This window comes from Cavia porcellus, unplaced genomic scaffold (assembly GCF_034190915.1).
Source record: "Cavia porcellus strain 051 isolate PalLab524CR breed Dunkin Hartley unplaced genomic scaffold, mCavPor4.1 scaffold_9, whole genome shotgun sequence".
NCBI lineage: Eukaryota > Metazoa > Chordata > Mammalia > Rodentia > Caviidae > Cavia > Cavia porcellus.
In genome coordinates, this window is record NW_026947492.1 from 91538123 (window position 1) to 91550538 (window position 12416).

The window sequence follows — 12416 nt, forward strand, 5'->3', positions numbered from 1 at the left end:
TTTAGCTCTTCGGGACAAATTCCTCTGAGTGTTAGCAAAACATGATGTGGGAAATCATGGATCTTTGTGAATGAAGTGATTTCTTGAAGGGAAACATGGCAGCAAGTAAAGGACTCTTGGGCATATCTGAGGTCGGTGACTAAGCCCTGTGCCAAGCCCACACACTCGCCCACGTTAGAGGTATTACCCTGTCCTGCTGACATTCCGGAACTAGAAAAGGAAATGGAAACACATGAGAGATTTGAGACTTGGTGAATTTAATTTTGAAAGTTCTGAAGAAGCATTCAGTAAGAGAAAGCAGAAGCTAAAGTAACAAAGGAAGAAACCCTGACCGAATCCAAATACTTGAGTGGGATCTCCCTCTCTGGCTTTCAATGGGCATAAAAAGAAATCAAAGCAGAAGATATTATGGACATTTTTCATTTGGGATTTTATAAGCACAGAGAATTTCATACTGAATTTTAATTTCTCAGTGGGATCTTAATAATGAAAGAGTACTCTTATTTCAATTTGAAAATGTCTCAGATTTTATTATATATATATATATATATATATATATATAAACTTTTTCTTTTGCAGTAGAGCAGGAAACCTGGCTAGGCATCATTTGGGACACAGAATAAAATGCAAAATGAATTATCTGAATAATATAAATTACCTGGAATGGTCTGAAGACAGAGACCCAAAGCTAAGACATGTCCTCCTATGACCCATTTGAGGCTGCACTGTCCTTTGGTTCCAGGAAAGTGGTAGATTTCAGGTACACAGCCTCACAAACACAGGGTGAGGCCTTCCTGACAACTCTGTGCTTGGCTGCTAAGCCCAAGGGAGGAAGACAGAACGAACAAAAGGAGGAACAGAGGATGAGGAATTCTTCAGCTGCTTGTGTCCCTGAATCTCAGCTCCACCACTCCCTCCTCAGCCTGCAATCCCCCACTGAGTCACACCCCCCCCCAGCCCAGCCTCACCCTGCTGTAGGAACCCTGAATCAGTAGCTCAACGAATCAGAACCCAGAATTTTTAGTAGCAATTTTTATGAAATTACTGTTCTTTAAATGTCAATAGCTATTTACAGGGTGCTTCGTTTGACTTCTCACCTTCAACTGGGGCCTCCTGTCCTCAGGAAAATATGATCATGATCTTCTTTTTCTTTGCCTGATCTGTACTTAATAAAGTCAGGATACAATCTATGCCACAGCTCTCGAAACTGAGAGATAGGGAGGGGGTTCTGACACCCTCCTGCACAACTGAGCTTGCTGTTCTCAAGATTTAGACTTCAACTGGAGAGAAAAATGAAAAAAAAAAAAAAACCAACGACACAAAAACACCATGCTTCTGCATCGAAGCCAGACTCTATAATTCAGCTTTTACGAGAGGCCTTAATCAAGCTGGGCTTCTGAATAGCACATGTGCCTTCAACTGAAAGAGAAGAGGTCAGGGTCCAGAAATGGCCTCGCTTTCCCTGCATTGCAAGAAACAAACTACCCTAACCACAAAAGAACGGGAGTCAAGACAGGACCCCAGGCCTTTCGTCCTGCAGAGCTTGTGCTCTCTAAGTCTGCACTGGACCATAGAATTGTCCCGTGGGTCTCCTGGCTCACTAGTTTCATGTATACTTACTTCATCTTTGTCGAGAGTCTTGTGCTAATAGTTTTTAGTTGGCTAAAGAGGTTCCTGAAGGAGTTATTTTCCAAAGGTGATGTGTGGATATTGTGTTTGCTGAGCCTGGGTCTCAGCTCTTCTTCTGGATATCATGTAACACTAATGATTTGAACAGTGACAGAATTATGGGGTCTCTTTCTTCTCACCCTCCAAACTCGTAAATATTCCTCCTTCGTATTCGAGCAGTTAGTGCTGCAGATAAGACATTCAAAACCAGCCTAACCTTCCTTCCTTTGTAGCTGGTTTATTTATTTATTTATTTTTTTTTCTGTTAGAAGATTGTAGGGTTTTCTCTTCATTAAAATTCCAAAACTTCAGATATGTACAGGTTTCTAACTTGATGAAACTGAGCCTCTTTGGAGACTATTATTAAACAAGAGGAAGGAAATAAAGGGAGGAAGGTAGGGGTGGAAAGGGAGGTAATGAGGGAGAGAGAAGATTAAAAGGTGTTATACGCGTGCATGAAAATACCACATTGAAACTCAATATTTTGTAAATGTAATAGGCACTATTTAAACAAATAAACTTGAAACTTTTAAATCTAGATTCACATATGTTTTCTTCTGGGAATTTTAAAAATTTCCTTGATTATTATTTCTACTTTCTTTGCTCTATTCCCTACCCTCTTGTTCTCATTTTATGAATATTTGACCTACCAGCTCTGTTTTGTAGGTTTCTTATCATTTATTTGCATAATTTCTGATTTTTTTGCTCTGCACTCTGAGAAATTTCTCCACCTTGTCTTCTAATTTATTAATGCTGTTTTCAGCCACATGCGCTTCTAATAACCACTGCCTCTTAATTTTTTAATTTTATTCTGAAAATTCTTTCCTGTTGTTTGATTGCTCCTAATTTATATAATCTTTCTCTTATTTGATTGACTTGCCATTTTTTAAACTGTCTCTGAGAATAAAAAGTTCACTTTTTCTTGTTTCCTTCATTATTCCTATTTTAGTCAGAAATGTTTGCTCTGAGTTCTCAGCTTGATCACCTTTCTTTGAGCTCCTAATTCTCCTGATAGTTACAATGTGCTCTCATCTTGTAATTCTAAATGAAGACCATATGCTGACCGGGATTGGCCGATGACATGGATTTTGTTGAGTTCTCTAAAGGCCATTATTGATCTCTTCTGCAAAGCCAGGCTGTTGGGTTAGAAGGGATGGGATTGAGGGTGAGCCTCTCTTTGGTTCCACAGGCAAGTGCAGGCCAGTAGTTAGAAGGTCCCCTCTGGGCCCATAAAAGGCATTAGCAACTGCCCACCAAAGTAGCCTGGTGTTCATGTAGCCTGGGGAGAAGGGTATGGTCAGAATCCCTGGGTGAGGCCAGCAAACCTCCTGAATCTTTTAAATGGATCCTTTTCACTGCTCATTGACACCCCACTTTCCATACCTAAAGCCCATCCTCAATTTCACAGGTATTCATGTCTGCTTTTGGTGAATGTGAGGCAAACCATCACTGATCAGCCCACCAGCCCAGATGTGGTGATCAATAGACTGGGAAAGAGCAAGAAGATCACAGGGAGATGCAGAGCCCTCTGGTCAGGACACCTGGGGTGGGGTGGGGGGCTCCCTACTAGACCATGAGCCTTTAAAGAGCAAGATGGATTCAGATGTTTCTAGTGCCTCCTGCAGGCTTTCACATGCTGCCTGCTTGGTGAAGAACAATCTAATGAAATATGAACACTTCTAAGCCTTCAGGCTTTCGTCCCAAATGTGATGTTATTTGACACATCCTTCCTGTCCTCATGGTTACTTCCATGCCCAGGCTCAAACATTTTTGATGATTTTAAGGCTCAGATCAAATAACATTTGAAAGAAACTTCTCTGCCCTTCCCCTGTGCCTCCAGACCCTCTCGTGGCAACCACTACATACTGTACCTTTGTGCTAGGTCCTAACAAGTATGTACATGAGTACATATACACATAAAAGAATCTCCCCAGTAAACCATGAGCGCCAGGGAGAACCCCCCCCCCACTCCATTTAAGTTCATTGGTGTTTGCTTTCACATAGCATCTGGCACAAAACAGCTAAATACTGAGTAGCTATATCTTCACATTCGGGTTTTTCCACATTATTGTCAGACTATAGGATATTAAACATTTTTAATGGTAGAGTCTCAGGCACAATACTGCCTTCTGGAGTGAGGAAGAACAGTGAAAGAAAATTTCTCACTGAGCAGCCTCATATAGGCCAAGCACTGTGTCAGGTGCTGTCATCAGGTTAAAAAACAAGGGGGGGCTGGGGATTTAGCTCAGCGGCATAAGCACCTGCATGGCAAGCAGGCAGTCATGAGTTCGATCCCCCGTACCGATAAAAAGGAAAAAGACAAAAACTAAATAAATAAATAAAATAAAAGACAAGGGAAGATTTTTTGAGTCTTTATTGTCAAACATGTTTTAAGTATTTTGTATATGAAAATACATTTAGCATCACTGTGAGACAGAGGTTAATGGCATCCTTACTTCTCATAAGAGGTAAAACCAACAGGTAAAATAACTTGCTCAGAGTAGCAGAGCTAGTAACTGGCAGAGCTGGGATGTGATCCCAAGCTATCTGGTTCTAGAAGTGAGCTCCTAATTGCTACTGAAGGCTCATTTGTATTCAACTTTTTCATTGCAGAGACAAAATACTGCACCTGACACCTGCAACTCAAAGGAGGAGAGATTTAATTTGGCTCATGGCTTCATCCGTGGTTGGATGGCTCCAAAGCAGAGACATTATGGTGAAAGGGTGGGACAAAGCTGATCACTTCACAGTAACCCCAAAGCAGAGAGAAATGAGCCAGGGACCAGATCATGTTCCCACGACCCACCCAGTGAGGTACTTTGATGATCCCCTATGTGTCTCTCAAGCCAGTCACTTTAACAATGAAGCTGAGCTGCACATTCCACCCCTTGTCAACTTGACATTCAAACACATCTTCTTAAACCTGACATAATCCCTAAATAGAGAGAGAAACAGGGTCATAACTACATGACATGTTACAACTGTCTTGCCTACTACAAGAAATACACTGATTCCTTTCCCAAAGTCTCAACAGTCCCACCATTGCTGAAAAGCCCAAGTACAGTCTCCTCTGAAATTCAAGATAAACTCTTATCTCTAAATCCCTATCAAATTTTTGTTTTGCCTTTTTCTTTTTTATCGGTACCAGGGAACAAACTCATGACTGCCTGCTTGCAAGGTAGGCGCTTATGCTGCTGAGCTAAATCCCTAGCCCCCCAATTTTTTTTTAAAAGCTATATATTTCAGTGTTTAATGGTGCCGGGTAACTTCCATTCCAAAAGGGAGGAACAGGAGACAGAAAATAGCAAACCAAAGCAAGAACAAAACCCAGCAGGACAAACATTAAACCCTATATCTCCATGTCCAGCATCTGAGATACATTGGTAGCAGTGAGATGTGAGCTTCGGAAGGCTTAGGGGACTCCATCTCTGTGGGCTTTCTGGTTGCAAACCAAACAGCCTCTTTCTTAGGCTGGTACTGCTCACTGTCTGTGGCTTTCTGGGGCAGACATTCCATGTTCTGAGCATCTCTGACTTCTTGGAATCTCCACCGCACCATTGGCTTCACTCCCGTAGCTTCACACAACACTTTAGAGCCTTCTGAGAGGAACTCTGAGCCTGTCACACTTTTCCAAGATGCCCAGATCTTCTTTGGAATCTGGGTGGAAGCCTCGAAAGCCTTCTGTGTGCATAGGACTGTGAGATTTTGCTCAATACTCTTCTCATTTAACTAACATTGATAGGGAACTGAAGTTAGACATAAGTACAGGACAGCACAGTATAGTACGCCACATCTGCCTTGTTCCTAAACCCCTAGTGCCTCCACCTCACAGAGAGCTTTCCTTCTTACTGCAGTTGAAATAGAGGCATAGGGAAGCCTCATGACTGAGCAACACACTATAATCCCCAGAATCTGCTGTGAAACAGTGAAGCTGTAAGGAGAGCTGGGGGTGCCAATGACACCCCACATCCTTGGGTGTCCTGAGCAGATCAGAGGTGTGGACATGCAGACACAAGAATCACCAATGAGTTGGCAGTAAAACGGATTTCATTTACTATGGCTTGAGATGTCATTTATACTTAGAATCTCTTAATTCTCTCCACAATGGCAAGGAATGACCATTATCCCCATTTTACACAGAAAACCATGTTCTAGAGGGTCTTGAAGGCACAGCTAAGGAGCCTGGTTCTGAACACAGGTAGAGCATCAGGGCCACCAGGCCCAAGTTTCCATATGTATGCTCAGTGGAGGAGGAGATCACCAGGCATCAGGCTCAAGGGCAGAAAACTCCAGATGCACAAGCTTCCAAGTCACTAGGCTGGGTGCCAAGGTGGAGGAGCTACTGGTGGCTGCTGTTGGCCACACAAACCTGCACTGGGTGTGACCCTGGTTGTTCTTCTCCTGGGACCCAATAGGCACAACCCAGCAGTGTGGTCCTAAGTGAAACTTACTTGTGCCTCTGGGACTGTGAAAAATGAGTTATGCTTCTCACAAAGGAAGGACAGTTATCAGTAAGCTCTCACGTAGACTCTTTGGAACAGTCACAATACTCAGTCATGCCAACAAGAAGCTTTCTCTTAACATTTTCTAGTTGGCAGCTCCCTGGCAAACCCTCACCTGGAGAGAAGCATGTTTAAGATCATCACATGGTGATTTAATGAACAGTTACCTGTGAGATGCCTCAAACTCTGCTTCTTAGGACTGAGGCAGCAAAGTTTTAAAAAGAATTCCTGTCTTCAAGAAGTTTACAAAATCTCTGCAAGAATAAAAACCATGACAGCACCAAAAAGAAGCAGGCAGTATTCTGCTAGTGCCCATCTATCACATGGTAGTACATATTGTGTTATTTAGTCATTAAAATAATGGTTTCATTAGGACCTTATGGCTTGGTGTTTTTGTTTGTCACTTTAGCTATCATAATACTAGTTCAGCTGACTCCGCAGCAGCAAACTGAAAGAAACATCAAGTTGCCAAGTGTCCTAGTGATCTTATTTTATAAAGTTGCAAAATACTAAAAAAATAAAATAATAATGGGACTACAAACATTTAAAACACCAGAAAAGAGCCCTACCTGGCCTTCTGAGGGTAGTTAAGGGCATTGTAGGCCAAGGAAAAGAACAGGTAAATGGTGAGAGAAACAAGCGTACACGAGCATGTTGAGGTTGGACATCAAGGTGGCAGTGGGGAACGGATCCTCAGAGGCCCAGAAGTCCAGGCGATAGCGAACACCAGAAGAACCTGTGTCGTCCAGGCTGGGCCACAAAAGCCAGTGGCCCGAAGAGCTTCTACCAGCCCTGCTCCAGCAGCTCATGGTTCAGCTCAGCTGGGGAGATTGGGGCAGCTGAGAACTTCAGGGACAGACCCAGGAGGGCCTGGAAGAACAGCTGGACCTCTGCAGCCTGCAGCTGTGGGCCAATTCTGTGTGATCACAGAGGATTTTTAGAGGACACAGTGATTCTCAGAAAGTATGGATCCCCCTGAAACTGAAGGGTTCAGATTTGATCCTCAGAGAGAAAATGCATATAGAAATATTGAGGATGTTTCTACACCAACCACCCTCCTCCAAATGCCTCAAGGAATAATGGTGGAGCCAAGAGATCTCTAGTGGTCATTTTAGGTCTCAACAAAGTGGATTGAAGTTCTGTTTGTAGGAGGCCTTCAATGCTGGGCTCAAGTGAGGTTTAAATTCATCCTGTAGAAAAGCAAGCATGGTAAGAACCATGGAATGATATGTTTGGAGTGCTCAACAGTCCAAATTCTGCCTGCCTCAGAGAATCCAGGAACAAATAAGCTTAATTCACACCCCAGAGCAGACATGTGGATTCCCACTATGGTGGAAGCCAGAAGACATCTTTGCTGCTGATCTGAAGAGATACAATGACCTGAATTCTTAGAGGGGTCCTGCTAAGCACACATCAGCAGTCAAAATCTTCATCTCACTGGATTCAACAACTAACAAGATCCACATGCCCTTTAAACACAAGATGTTTTTCATTCCCTGGGCAGCTTGTGGTCTCACGCTTACCTGTGCATTCTGCCTAGGAGACATCTGTTACCAACTCTACTCCAAGCTGCCAGTTGGCTGTGAGGGCTGGTTCAGAAATCCGGGACTCCACTAACATTGCGAATTAGATGAGCTGCCTCCTGTTTAAGGGAAAGCTCATCTGTCCTTCCGTGTAGTGAGGACGGGGGCTTAGAAGATGCCAGGAGAGTCTGCAGGAGATTCTATGAGTGAAGAAGGAGAGGGATTTTGTGTGGTTCTCACCCCTGACTGCACATTAGACACCTGGGAAAGCTCTGAAACCACACTGATGATGCTTCCACATGGCCAGCTACTGTGAAGCCATGGCCACAAACCCCTGTACTAAGTGACCCAAGAATTTAATAAGCCAGCTATGTGGCTCAAAGATGCAAATAGGCAATAGTGGTTGGCAAGAGCTGAGTTCAGGCGTCTTTCTGACTTAGGGAAGAAAGCTTCTTGGAAGTTGGCTCTTGACAGCAGCAAGTCTTACACAAGCACTCTAGAGGGGAAGGGTACTCCAGGCAGAGGACAGCTGAGCAATGACCCAGAGGCCAGAGAGCCTGTGCTCTGAGGAGCACTGGGTGAGTGTGCATCACTAGATGCCTTTTTGATCGCACCTGGTCCTGCAGGTTCCACATTCTTTGAGCCTGACTGAAAATGTTTCTGACTTCATTCTTGGTTCTTGTAAAGGACTGTTCTGCAATTGGAACTGGAGGTGAAAGAGGTTGAAGTGAAAGGTCTCTAAGTAATTTTTAAAGACTTTTCACAACAGTGTTTTAATTTGCTTTCCAGGAGGAGGTCAAAAGAAATGTAGTTGACTTTTGAGGACAGAGACAAATATAATTGCCTGCCTTGGAGTGGGCACCATAAAGCCAACCTGTGGCCATGTGCATGCCTGCCCTACAAAACCCACAGCCTGGCCAGCTGGTTCACCATAAACTTGGAGAGAGGAACTGCAGTGCTATGCCCAAACTGGAGAAGGACATTCTTCCTGGACCACTGGACATTGACACCCACTCATTCAGTCAGGAGCAAGGACCCAGAAACCTAGGCACAGCCTGACCCTGTTGTAGTTCAATGAGCAGGGATTCAAACTGATCATCATAATCCTCCTATGTCCAAAACTGCAGGGGCAGACAGCATGTGTTTTGTCATCTACACCAGAGAGCATTAACTAGCCATTGAAAATGATGCTTTTGAAGAATTTTCATAGACATTGAAAAATGCTCCCTCTGTAATGTGACATAAAATTGTGTCTGAGTTCATGTTGTTAGGAAATAATTCCCCCATTCTGTGCACAGGCCAGGCTTTGTTCTGGGCACTACAGCATCAGTAGTGAACAAAGCAAGCAAGTTCCTCGTCTTGCCAAGCTCCCATTCCGAGGAAGAGACAAACAATAAACACACAGGGAAGTAAAAGACAGTGTTATTAAGAAGTATAGTTAGGAAACATGAGCCAAGAAAGGAAGGTAGGAGGGTATTTTCTTCTCCTTTATGCTTTAATGTATTTTTTAAAGAAGAAAAACAATTCTAAAAAAGCAATTGAATTAAGAAGTGGGCTCAGCTCACAGCTAGGACCTGTGCTAGTTTCACACATGTGGCTCTCTTGGTGGATTTGGATGTCCCACTGTTAGGTGGGGAACACAGATGGTGGTTAAAGAAGCCAGGGGGCTGGTCACAGTGACCCAAGGGACAGGGAAGTTATTGAAGCACCAGCCCAGTGGTGAGAGGCAGGCTGGTATTAGTAGAGAGTTCTTAGAATCTCAGCCATCCTGACAGAAAGATGACACTGGTGTCAACACCACCATGCCCACCCCAGAAGTTTCGGATGTTCTGGAAAGTGCTCTTCCTGACACCAGGCATGATCTCCGAGCCCAGGGTGGAGCTGAGGGTGGAGGAAGCAGGCTCTAGTGTGACTTTCCAAGGCGCCATAATGACCTCCCACCGTGGGTGGTTAGATGAACTTCTGTGGTAAGTCTTTGAAGGTTCCATACTAGCTTCTACCATCCTTCTTCTTATCCTTTTCTGAGGCCGTTCTTTGGCGTAGCCCTGGTTGTCACCTAGGCCACTGAGTAGAGAGGAAATGGATGCACATATCAGGGACACAAGAAGAACCCCAGTGGGAGAGAGGTATAAAGGGCTGCTAAGAGAGAGCCGGGCCAAGTCACGTGCTTCCCTCCACTCCTTACCCGTGTCTGGCAACAGGATTCCCTGGTGGACATGCCCAGTAGGTGGCAGAATGTACTGGGGATCTGTGGCCTTCAGGAGACAGTAGGCTGGGACATAAGGGCCATTTGTCTCCTCTTGGACCCACAGACCTCCCCCAGGCCGTCCAAAAGCCAGACGCCCCTTCTGGCCTCCTTCCTCGAATGGTATCACATCATGAAGTCCTGGGCAGACAGGCGTCCAAAGTGTAGCTCAGCCTGTGCTTAAGAGAGTAAGTGATTCTCAGGCAAGACATTTAACCACTCCGGGATCCTTTTGCACATCTGTACACTGGAGATTCACCCACCTCCAGAAATTTCAGAGAGAATGGAAAGAAGGAGCATCCCCAGAGGACAGGGCTCCTTCTGGGGGCCGCACAGTGGCAGCGACTGCTCTTACCATTGTGACTTCTTCCTCTTCCGTCCTGAAGCAGTGAGGCGCCCAGCAAAGCTTGTCTCCATGTGAACCCAAATAAAGTTTCCCTCCCTCTAGCCCTTCCTGCTGCCCCCTTTGACCACATCGATGTGTAGACAACAGTCTCCGACAGTCCACAGGATTCACTTCCAGAGAGACAGGAGAGGAAGGGTTCCTGGAGTAGAGTGCTTCCTTGCTCTCTGCTGCCCCCTGTCGGTTCAGAACCTGAAGAGCCAGCAGCCCGTTTCCTGTAGATGCTGTACTGTAATGGAAAGGTAAAGCCAACCAGCTACAAATCAACTCTAGGGAGTTGGGATTGGTAGACAAATCCCAGACTTACCATATGTGGCTGATTTGGGGTCCTGATGGCATAGTGACCTTGTGATCTGAGACTTCGACAAAATGGAGGATCAGGCTTTTAATCTGGTTGCAGGGGACAAGGGGGACTTCTTATGTGTTGCAGAGAGAATGAATTTGACCAAGTGCTACAACAACTGTATGAGAGTGTTGCCCTTGTCTCCATTCTCAGGCTCATGTGAAATATTATCGGCCAGTCTTCCCCGCTGAGCACTCTCAGAATCCTTCTTAACACAACAGCAACCCGTCCTCAGCATTGATCAGTTAGTGCATGAAACAAATTCTGTTTTATATTTTGTGGTTTGACACTCAACATCTGGGACCTGAAGCAGGAAAAGATGTAGATCAAACTCTCCTGCGGTGGGCCTGCCTCTGTGACGCTTTCTCCAAGGGTTCTGGGTGCATCTTGGCTGCAGGAAGGCAGCGCTGAACAAGGTCCATGGAGATTCTAGGCTTCTGTAGAACACATACATGAGCTATTCTGCTTAAAAAGTTTACTAAAACTAAGGTATCACTGAATTAAGAATTAAAGCATCCCAAGACATAGGGTGGCCAAGTATTCTCTTAAGGAAGCAAAGAAAGTTGCTCTCATGTAGGACCGCTGCCCAGGCTGAATGACCGAGAAATGGCAGATAAGTGGGCATTTGAGGGATCTTAAGGGGATTTTTTGGTACCTCCATGGAGCAGCTGAACTGAGCCAGATGACCCATTGCCTCCTGAATGAGGGACCTCAGCAAAATAGAGACGACATATAGAGCCAGCTCCCAGCATTTAAAGTCACAAAAGCTTCCAAGGTTTTTGTTACAAGACCTGGGCTTTCCGCTGCCGAGTCCTGCAAGAGTGAGGACACAGAGTTTATGCTGTGAATGACAGATCTGAAAGAAACTGTAACCAATTGGGGTCACCCCTTACTGCTCCTGAGCTAGGATTCCTCATGCTGTCATGAGTAGAAGAGAGAACAGCACAGCAGACATTCAGATCCAAGGAGGCCCTGAGCAGATGCCTGGCACCCTGTCCACCTCGCAGCCAGGCCAGGCTTCATGGCTGGACAAGTGTGACAGGTGGGAATAGATGTGACTCAGGACCAATCCGTGGGGACAGCCTGGGCAGGAGAAAGTCTGGTTGAATTTTTCCCTTCTCAAAACCCAGCAGACAAAGGAAGATCATATAGAAATGGTGACAAGAAATGTAATCTTTTATATGTTAGAGTTGCAGAAATTGAATCAGTCAATGAGGTGAGATTCATTCAGTCTGGATTTTTGATAGCACTTCTCCTTTGTGTTTTGTTTTGTTTTGCTTTGCTTTGCTTGCAAACACCAAAGCAAGGAAGGAGGAAGGATCTGTTCTCAATCATCACCTGTCTCCCTGGCATCCACTGGGCTGTCCTGGCCATCTGATCTCTGGGTTCAGTCACATAAAGGCTGTTCCAGTGGCCTCAGCCCAAGGCACCCTGGTGTGTAAGACCACTTCCTATTGCTTCCCATTCTTTTGTGTGAGTGTGTGGAGGCTCTTGGAGACTTCCGCTTAGTGTTAACTCACATACAGATGATATGTCTTTGACTCAGTTTCCTCATCTGTAAATGGCATAATAGCAGCACTTACCTCACAGGGTTGGAGTGTGGCCTGGAGGGGTTAATACATGCTAAATGTTGTAGTCAGGAGTTGCAAGGAGAACCTTATATACAGGACACATAGTTTATAGTATTATTTATACTGGTCACCCGCAGAGTCAAATACAAGAAGTGCAGGAA

At 44.8% G+C, this 12416-nt stretch overlaps 1 long non-coding RNA gene across 3 annotated transcripts; it reads right to left on the reverse strand.

The window, feature by feature from the left end:
• Window positions 1-9121: 9121 nt before the first annotated feature.
• LOC134477596 (uncharacterized) lies at window positions 9122-11888 on the reverse strand. 3 transcript variants are annotated; one of them, XR_010049608.1, is made up of 3 exons: window positions 11340-11888; window positions 9879-10988; window positions 9122-9757 (listed from the first exon to the last, which is right to left on the reverse strand). It is a non-coding gene; the product is annotated as an uncharacterized LOC134477596 (long non-coding RNA). The 3 variants fall into 3 exon arrangements; XR_010049606.1 differs by having other exon boundaries at window positions 9879-10570; window positions 10649-11888; XR_010049607.1 differs by having other exon boundaries at window positions 9879-10117; window positions 10294-11888.
• Window positions 11889-12416: the final 528 nt, after the last annotated feature.